Raw genomic sequence first — 9,744 nt, 5'->3', positions numbered from 1 at the left:
ATAATCATATAAGTGATGTCTTAAAAAATTTTATACGTATTCATCCTTACTTCTACCTTGTAAATATAGAGAGGTTGTTTACCATGGACCCTTAGTTCAAGCAGTACTTAGAGTACTACATAAGAAAAGATTATTGAGAGACATAAGAAAAGAAAATTTATTAACATAAAATAGAATTTACATGTTGAATTTCACCTGAAATTTGAGAAAGGAAACAAAACAAAAATTGTTTACCTTAAAGGAATAGAAGATCATTGATTCGGTCTCGTAATTTGAGGAACACAAAACCTGATTGAAAGAAAAAACAAATATTGAAATGGAAAACATTATTGCCTAATGTAATTATAATAATCTATATTTTATTACCTAATGTTACTCTTAAAATTCTGCAATTTTTTGTGTCAATGTATATAAGTTACCAAAAGTAATGGTTATATGGTACATGAAAAGTTTGATATTACAAATAATATATATATAATACTTAATTAATTAAATATTTTATAATTTTGTTTATTTAATTTAGGGGTAAAATGATAATTCATCATTATACTTTGAAACTTCACACTTCACGCGCATTGCACGTATAACCCATGTAGTACATACACTATAAATCATACTAATTACTGCAGTATAAACATAAAATTTTAAGTGATAAAAATAAAAAATGAAATTGATGAGCAGATAGCTTAATACTTCTTTGTTGAATGAGTGATTAGATATAGTGTAAACCTGCAAAATTGAACAACTCAATATTTCATAAAGATTTAAGCTATATAAAAGATCAGGTGGAAGGTGTACCCATCAATCAAGAATAAGAAACTTGATATTAACATATGACAATATAGTGGAAGTATCAACTCCAACAATCCTTTGTCACAATCTACATATAATTAATATTGTTATTCTAATAATATAGCTTTTTGTCATGCTTTCCCTATTAAAAAAATGAAATATTAGAAAGACCCTAATAGGAAAAAACAATAATCTAAAATATTAACAAAGTACTATATACATGCAAAAAATATGAACAACAAATTTATAAGTTATACATACTATTTACTTACCATTAAAAGAAATTTGGACACATTAGTATATGACAGGACATTAAGAGAATCGATATACTTATTGGAGAGAAGTTTGATGGTCACGTTACACGTACATCAGTTGGTGAAACTGATAATAACTCATCAAAATAATTGACTAACAACTGGAAGATGATTAAATGAGAGTAAAAGGAATGACGGATATAAGTTAATTTTTGTATGTTCTTTTAAAATGATTATTTAACTTTTAAAGGATGTTATCTATTATTTATTGTTTTATATTATTTTGATTTATTTTAGGGATAAAATGGTAATTCAACTTTGTATTTTGAACCTACCACTTTTAATATAATATATATATGATATGATATGATGATATATGATGATGTTGTGCTCATCATCAAACACAAAGCTTTATATTTAAGCTTCATAGAGAATCTAAATTTTTTAAAAGATAATCAGGGATAACGATCACAAGTTTTAGGAAATAAGTGCAACTTCCATTGTCAGAATAATTAGATGTTATATAATTCTATATTTCTTGGATAGCGACCAGACAACTACACAGGGCAATGCATGATGTAAGAGCTTCCGATATGCATTTGCAGGGTGTTTATCCAACGAGTAATAAAATCACAGTCTTCAGATATCTTCTCTTGCATAACTTTTGCAATTTTAAACTTTATTTTGAACTGTGTTGTTTCTAACTTGAACATGTTCTGTGCTTAATCAGATGTGGATTTTAAAGGGCGAGTACGACAAGTCTGGTCCATCCATTGTCCACAAGAAGTGCTTCTAAGGTGCTGCTGCTATTTTTTACATCTGTTCACGAGTTCTTTTTTATTTTTTTTGTTCTTTCCGCTTAAGCTATTATGTCATCCACAGTGAACTCAGGTCTGCTGTTATAGGCAAGTCTTCGAGATGGGGCTATACCGCTGATACTATTTCATGTTTCCAGTGCAAGCCTCTTTTGTAAGTAGACAAACTCGATTTGTAAATATGTTTGGGACTCAACTAGTGGTTAGAGTACTGACTTTGTAAGATTTGTGTACGGAAAATCAAATTAGAAAGATAACTCGTGATGATTGAATAAGCTCGAAGAAGTGGATCTGAATTTCAAATCGTGTCTTTTTTTTATGTGTGTGTGTGAGAAATTTGAAGCGTTGTTTAGATTTGTTGGAATAGTCTAAAGAGATTGTCTCTATAAAATTTGAAGACATTTGATGGAGATCTGATTAGATGATTTTGAACAACAATTGCAACTGAAGATGGATATGTGTATTATTTTCGTAGTTAGCAACGTGTTATATATATCTATAGTGGATATATTGTTTTCTCATTCAGTGTTTGGTGTTCACATTGGAGTCCGACTAAATTTGGATTTGCGCATTTCAAGGGGCGGCGTTCTTGACATGATTTTTTCCATTCTACGGCTAGCTCGTGCTCCTAAATTCTAATTAAGGATAGAAAAATCTCAACTATCTCACCACAACTCATATCAATTATATTGGGTATACAAGTGTAAACTAAGAAATATAACTATGTAGGTGCAAATATTTTTGAAAAACCCAAATAACAAGCCAAAATAAAGAAAGAATACTAAATCCTACACTCATTAACTACAACAACTAAAATATATTTATAGTGATTCATGAACTCCTATGCACATTCTACTGCAAAACATAAGTAGAAGAACTTCAAGTTTTGGCCATGAAATGACACCATTTTCTCACGCTCAAAATGATCTTAAATTTCATGAATGAAACAATATACATTACTTTGGTTGAAGCCCCATTTTCTTCCTCGTTTTCCCAACGTATAAATCCTTACACTTGATCATCCTGGGGACTAATCCAATGATCGATGCGAACAAAAATTGAGCCACTGCAACTTGTCTTCCTAATGGAACAATCATCTGACCCAAGTTTATGCATATGTTTGGTCTAACGTTGAAAAGGAAAAACGTTGAATGATATGGGTATTTTCTTTTTCAAGAATACAAAGTCGTGATAAAGAGAGCAAATTTTGATGGTATTAATTTTGATATGGATCACCGTTTAGAACTTTGCCTGAGGTATTAATTTCTATTTTCCCTGTTTAGAAATATTTCCTGTAGCTCCTAATTGTGATGCTTCATTTACACATTTTTAAAATTTCATCTTATAACATGGATAAAGTGTGTCCGTGTCAACTTGATTGTTACAGACTTGCAATTAATTGTTGTGCGTTATATATTTGCATATTTTTTGGACACCAGATATGGCCTAGTTAAAAGGCAATTGAAAAGGTATGATGCAATTTTTTATTTTTATTTTTTTTGGTAACTAGCATATTTTCATTCAGAACCAAAATATGTACAAGTACAGTTCCAGCAGCCTGGGCAAGCTGCATCTTTATACAGTCAAAACAAGTCTCATAAAGCAATGACAACTTAACAAGAGACCTATGCAACTATACAGGATAATCAGATAAACTTTCTAAGCTCATTTTCCTTGTTGTATTCTTTCTCCCTCTAATGTGTATATGTAGCACCACATCTTTGATCATTGAGTCTGAGTGGAAAGGTCGTCTTTGAAAACGAATACAGTTTCGAGCTTGCCACACCATATACACGACCAGAGCAAACGCATAACTAGTTATCTCAGCTAGACCACCTCTGCTTCTTGTAATCAGGCTCATTCGTTGCACTTCATTTTCCCGGCCCATGATCTGCCTTCTATAACCCAGCCACTGTAATACATGACTTCATATTCTATTGGTCACTCTACAGTCAAAGAATACATGAGTGAATGTCGCCAAATTTTGTCCATAAAAAGCACAATCAGGAGTATATTGATTCCAAATTTCTGCAGTCTCTCAACTATTGGCAGTCTTTTCTTAATAGCCAGCCAAAGGAGGTTGGCGTTGTACAGGCATCCACTTAGAAACAATTCTCCTTCTTCCTTCTCTTACCATGGCCCATTTCTGCCCCCATCAGATTCTCCTTTTGTCCACGCACCCCATGGATCGCTACCATATCCTCATTAGACGGGTGTTTGTACCAACATTCGGCATCCTTATGTCCCAACCTAAGACAATGATTACAAAATTAGGTCTCCGTTCATATTCAATAGCTTGAGTCCATGGTCCGGAGGGTGTTTCAACTGCTATAACATTAGGCAGATTCTTTGAAATATCCACTTCAATAAGGACTCTAGCATATGAAATTTTTTCAGCATTTACGGTGAATCCATCTGTATATAAGGGAACCCCAATTGCACTAGCAACTTTACTCAATTCTTGCACAGACCAATAGCCCACAGGTTGCCTGGGAAATTTTACCCCAATTGGGATTTGACTAAACATATCAGCATCTAATTCAAAATCCAATTCCCAATTTCGCAATATCATAGGTTCGTTTTATTGAGAATGTATTTATACTAATACGTATGCAGTTAGTATAGTATAGTTAGTCATATTAATTAGTCATGTTAATTCAGTCTGATTGGTTAGTTGTAGTTTGTTAGAACTGTCAGTTTGTTATTCAGTTAGTCATGAACTTGTTAGGTGCTATAAATACACATGTACATGTATGTAATCATTTGTGAAGTCTTATTCAGAAATACAGTTTTCTCTCTTCTCCTTTCTCTGTATTGACTTCTCCCTTACATGTGAGTTCCTCCATTGATGCTAGCATTCAAAGCTTGAGAACCAGTTATGAATTGTTGAAATTGACACGTTTCCATAAATGTAAGGCCCTGCTTGCATCACTTACTCTTTATCAGTAATATAATGAAATTTAAAGACGTAGTATCCATCATCATGGTATAGGACCTGGGGCAGAGCAACAAAGACCCAGACCTTCTTGACATATTCCGTCATTTGAGTTTCATACGGATCATCCCCTATTACATAACCTATTAATGCAGTTTCCCACTCCTTAACGTGCAATCGAATATCCTCATCATCAATATTAACTGTAAGAACCCCCTCCTTAATCACAGGGGGGATAAAGTTCAGGGTCTTACCATTGTTGCAATTTCCCCTCACTGGTTCAGGAGCGGCAGGGGTTGGCTGCCTAGATATATCAGTATCAGAAAATTGTAATCGCCTCTTTGGTGTGTCCTTCCCAGTTGGCTTTCTCAATCGAACTTCATCCTCTAAGCTGCTGGCATCGTTTTCCTCCGCAATCGTATGATACTTCGGAGGTAAAAGATTCCCAAAGGTGAGAGGTGGAAGCTGTTGAATTGCACCAGTGGACGGTGTAACAATTTTGGGCGTGTGTGTGGGTGGTGGTTGTCGTCGGCAACCCATCCATATATATATATATATATATTGGCAATAAACTGTGAACTATTACCATACCGACAATCCAATACACCTATGGAGCATCTATACTCTCAGACACCTTACTTGGTTCCAAGAATGATGGACCTCTATTATACTAATTAGAGAGTTGCTGAATTAAATCTATATTCTTCCTGCTCCTTTTTTATTCCCTGAACATGTTTATTCTATCCTTAATTACATGCTTTACTTGTTGAATTACAAAACTGCAGATCATAGTGACCCCTCTAAAGACTTTATGCTTCCTCGCTTGCCAAGTATAGTAAATTACAGATCCATAAACAGCTGCAATTACTTCTTTCCTGAATCTAGTCCAGTGCTTCTGGTTGAGGCCTTTGAGAATGAGCTGAACCCCTTGAGTATGCATTTTGGTTCCAGTCCATATCTGCATTGCATTCCAAATCTCCATGCATGCTCCATACTCACTGGGAGAATAAGTATTCTGCATTCTCCGCCATATCACTATAACAGAGAACACATTTGGTTGCTGCTATCCAATCCCATCTAGTGAAGTCTATCTTTAGTTAGTAGTCTTCCCATCTCAGCAAGCCAGAGGATGAACCTGTGCTTTGGTACTGCGATTCTGGAACAACTATATAACTCAACTGAAAATGGCAAAGAATCAAATATACATACTCTAAGACCATTTCTGTTTTGGAATGTCAACTGGAACGAGTCTTAATGGTTTGAATCAACCATCTAAAAGAATGTAATTAATATAAATTTAAAAAACGAAAAACCAGTACAGTGATGGGTGATCATCATTTGCTTATCCTGCCTTTCCCCTTATCATGGTTACTTGTAAGGAAAACATTCAAAGCCAGTTCCCATCTGGATATAAAATTCAAGGTCTCTTCTAGTCTGTCTGCTATTCTCTTTTGTATCATGAAAAATGGCGCATTAGCTGTAGTCATTTGTGCATGAGAGTGTAGAAGGAGCATGTCTGTTTTATACTTCAAGTATCTTACCTCATTTTGTACTTGGGATGATGATGTCTTTGGGGAGTAGAAAAGCTGTGATTTAGGCAGAATCTTTTCGCAGATTGTGATGGGAAGCATATCTTATCCAACTTGATATAGTTAATGCTTGGTGTCTCGGTACCTTTCACGAAACGTTCATAGTTCTAATTGGTTCTGTAAATTTTGAGAAGTTGAACATCCCTCATAACAACATTTTGTTTTGATGTCTTCATAACAGGCTCTAATTCTTGCTCTGCTCCTTGGACGGCATTTAAACCTAGATAATATGAAGGTTAGGATACATGTCACCATGTCTCTTTGTTTTGTTACTAACTCAATTAGCTTTAGAAACCTTGCTGCAAATGCAAATCCCTTTTCAGATTAAAATCTTGTATCCTGAAGAAATGTGACCAGATGTGATGCCTCTGGAAGACTTTCTAGTGAATGGCCTTCCCTTACTTGATAAGCAAATTGAAGATAAGATTAAACAAGCTTCTGCAAATGGGAATGTTCTGCGTTATGTTTGCTTGATTGATGATGCGAGGTAATGCTTTTATCCTAATCACATTCTGCAAGTCACCACACCTCTAGCAGCTTAAAGAAAAGCTTGCTCACTGATGAGAGTGTTATGGCAAGTTAAGGTACTGATAAGCATGAAGATTACTACTAAAGACACGTTCATCTTAGAAGATAATCTCAATTCCTCTTAACAAATGCTTTAGAAAATTATGATAGCATACACCCACTTGGACATATAAGTTTGAGAGATATCTGCAAACCAGTTGTATTAGTTAAGCTGTTTTATGTTAGTGTCAATCCGACTAACAATTTCACTATGCCCTTGTCATCTGGTCAGCTGTTCACCTCTTCTATCCGTGACTAATTAAAGAACGAGTTAGAAGTATAAATCTGTAATTGCATAGATGGGGGAACATTGAAATATCTTTAGATGATAGTTCCAAAATATTTTCATTAATTAGTTATTTTTTCATGTATTTGGGGTGGGGAAGATGGCAGATGGGTTTGCAGAATTATCATTTTTTTTCTCAAGACTTATGTTGAGAAAATTGTTATAAGCTCTTGTATTTAGTATAACATCAATTGTAAGTTGGGAAGCAAAAGCTTGTCGGGGTAGGATGTACGCAGACCTTGTTTGGATTTGTGTGAATATAATTCACTAACATGTTCATATGGTAATGATGGCTTTGTTTGGATGCAAAATGGCTATATTGTCCGTACTAGTAGAAATTTGGAATCGTACATCCATTCCAAATGTCATTATGAAAAAGGAAAAAAAAACTGCTGACACTTACTACACTTCATCTCAATTCTCATTAGGATAGTTGAAGTATGAAGTTATTCTTATGTATTTATACATATCTGCAGGATTATCTTATGTGAAAGGGAAATGTGAATGTCTTTCTGAGTATTAAGGGTATGAGTGAAATAGCCCAAAAACCTATATAAACCCCTTTGGAAACTACAACTGCATAACTCAATACCCTCTCACATGTGTAACCAGATTTTGAGGTTCACATGGACTTTAATATGGACTTAAGAGTGTGAGAATAAGCTCACAAAAGGATGGTTGTGATATTATGCGATGAGAACGTAAAACCTTATAAATTCCTTTGAAAATCCTCTATTCGAATTTCAACCCATATGGAACAACTATATAACTCAACTGAAAATGGCTAAGAATCAAATATACGATACTCTAAGACCACTCTATTCTGTGTTTATAGTAAAATCTGTAGAGAATAGCAAAAGAAAAGTATAATTCGGGAAGCCTTCTGCTAGCCCAAGACCATTAACTAAGATTGGAAGATTCAATTAAAGAAGAGGAAGCTGGAAAGGAGAACTTTGTTTATGGAAGAAGACTCTTGAATTGTCTTTGTTTGGGTTGTTCTTGGGTTGATTACAAATGCCTAATGTCATCCCTATTTATACTTGTATAGGTATGCTTCTAGAAATTATTCTAGATACCTTATCTTCTAACTATGTAACAAGGATCTAGATATTTCTATACTTTACTGTAAATATCTAATTATCTAGAACATCTAGATTTTTCTTAAGTATAAATATCAAAGATAATTTACTCTACCAAATTCTACTAAATATCTAAGATATTTTTGGTACCTCCATAAAATCAACTTTAATTTTTCACAAAATCAACTGCTACAAACAGCTTCACTGAAAACAAATAGCACAGAAGAAAGTGTCTGGCTGTCTGCTGCTTGGGGAAAAATTGATTATTGAACACACTTTTGTGTACATTACCCATGCCTAGGCTAACGCCTTACTTTGTGTTTACTCTTTACGCATCATCTCGTTGTTGCCCTGAAAAACTTTGTGCGTTAAATGCTTTGATTCTACCTTAATCGTAAAATGTATCCCTTGTACTTAGGAGGTCATACAATCAGTAAGATTAATGACTTGCTTTTGTCGAAGAATGACTATGACAATTGAACGTCTGCAATTCGTTTGTCTGCAGGTGGAGATATACAGTCGTTGTTAAGAGAAACAACCTTTGGTTATCCAAGGTGCTGGAGCAAGAAATGATACCACAGCAACTGGTGTCCTAGCTGATATCCTTGACATTCAAGATTTATTCCCTTGACTGAGTATTATACACTGAGATACAAACATTCGATCCTCAAAGGACGAAAAATCGACTCTTCTTGTCCCTCTGCTTCAAGATTGGAGATTGAAATCAGGCTAAGAAAGCTCACACATTTTTTGAAAAATTTCTCGATACACGAGAGTGCCTCGTCAGTTTACAGTAGATTATTACGCAATTTCTCTTGTGCATAACCGTCTCAAATGGAACAGTTCAAACTGAGCCATTTGCTTCAGTGCTGGACTAGTTTTTAGGATTTCACTTCAGCTTACCATTCACAATCAGTTTGCTTTGTAATGACCATTTTGGTACCTCAACTTTTAATGTTATCACAATTTTAGAGACTTATCTCTTAGTTATTATGCTTTTCAATGTATGAAATGATGTGATATCATGCTCATGATTAGGAGTGGCAAACGAGCGAGTCGAGTTGAATATGAGTCTATCAAAAAACGGGTTAAATAAAAATAGATAAGTTACTCGACTCAACTCACATTTTAAATGGATAAAAACGAATTACCCAATGGATAATATGAGTACCCATATTTACCCATATTATAATAGAAATCTTGTTAAAAGCTTTAAAACAAAAAAAAAATTAAAGTTTTTTTTATCACTTCACTCCACCCCCTACCAACCCCCTCTACCCCCTATCCCAAGAAATGTAAAAAAATAAATAAAAAAACTACCACCCCACCCCTACCAGCCTCCCATCCCCACACCCCATCCCAAAAAAAAATTAACAATAATTTAAAATATTTTCATTAAATTTTTTTATTTTTTAAATTACCACCCC

At 34.3% G+C, this 9,744-nt stretch overlaps 1 protein-coding gene and 1 long non-coding RNA gene across 2 annotated transcripts in view; both read left to right on the top strand.

Moving 5' to 3' along the window:
* Positions 1-9,744, top strand: part of LOC125844247 (putative disease resistance RPP13-like protein 1) — a 75,181-nt gene that overhangs the window by 48,129 nt on the left and 17,308 nt on the right.
* LOC125844272 (uncharacterized) lies at positions 1,655-2,310 on the top strand. The gene is made up of 3 exons (XR_007444126.1): positions 1,655-1,667; positions 1,777-1,843; positions 1,929-2,310. It is a non-coding gene; the product is annotated as an uncharacterized LOC125844272 (long non-coding RNA).

This window comes from Solanum stenotomum, chromosome 11 (genome assembly GCF_019186545.1).
Source record: "Solanum stenotomum isolate F172 chromosome 11, ASM1918654v1, whole genome shotgun sequence".
Taxonomy (NCBI): domain Eukaryota; kingdom Viridiplantae; phylum Streptophyta; class Magnoliopsida; order Solanales; family Solanaceae; genus Solanum; species Solanum stenotomum.
This window is presented reverse-complemented; position numbering and strand designations above follow the sequence as displayed.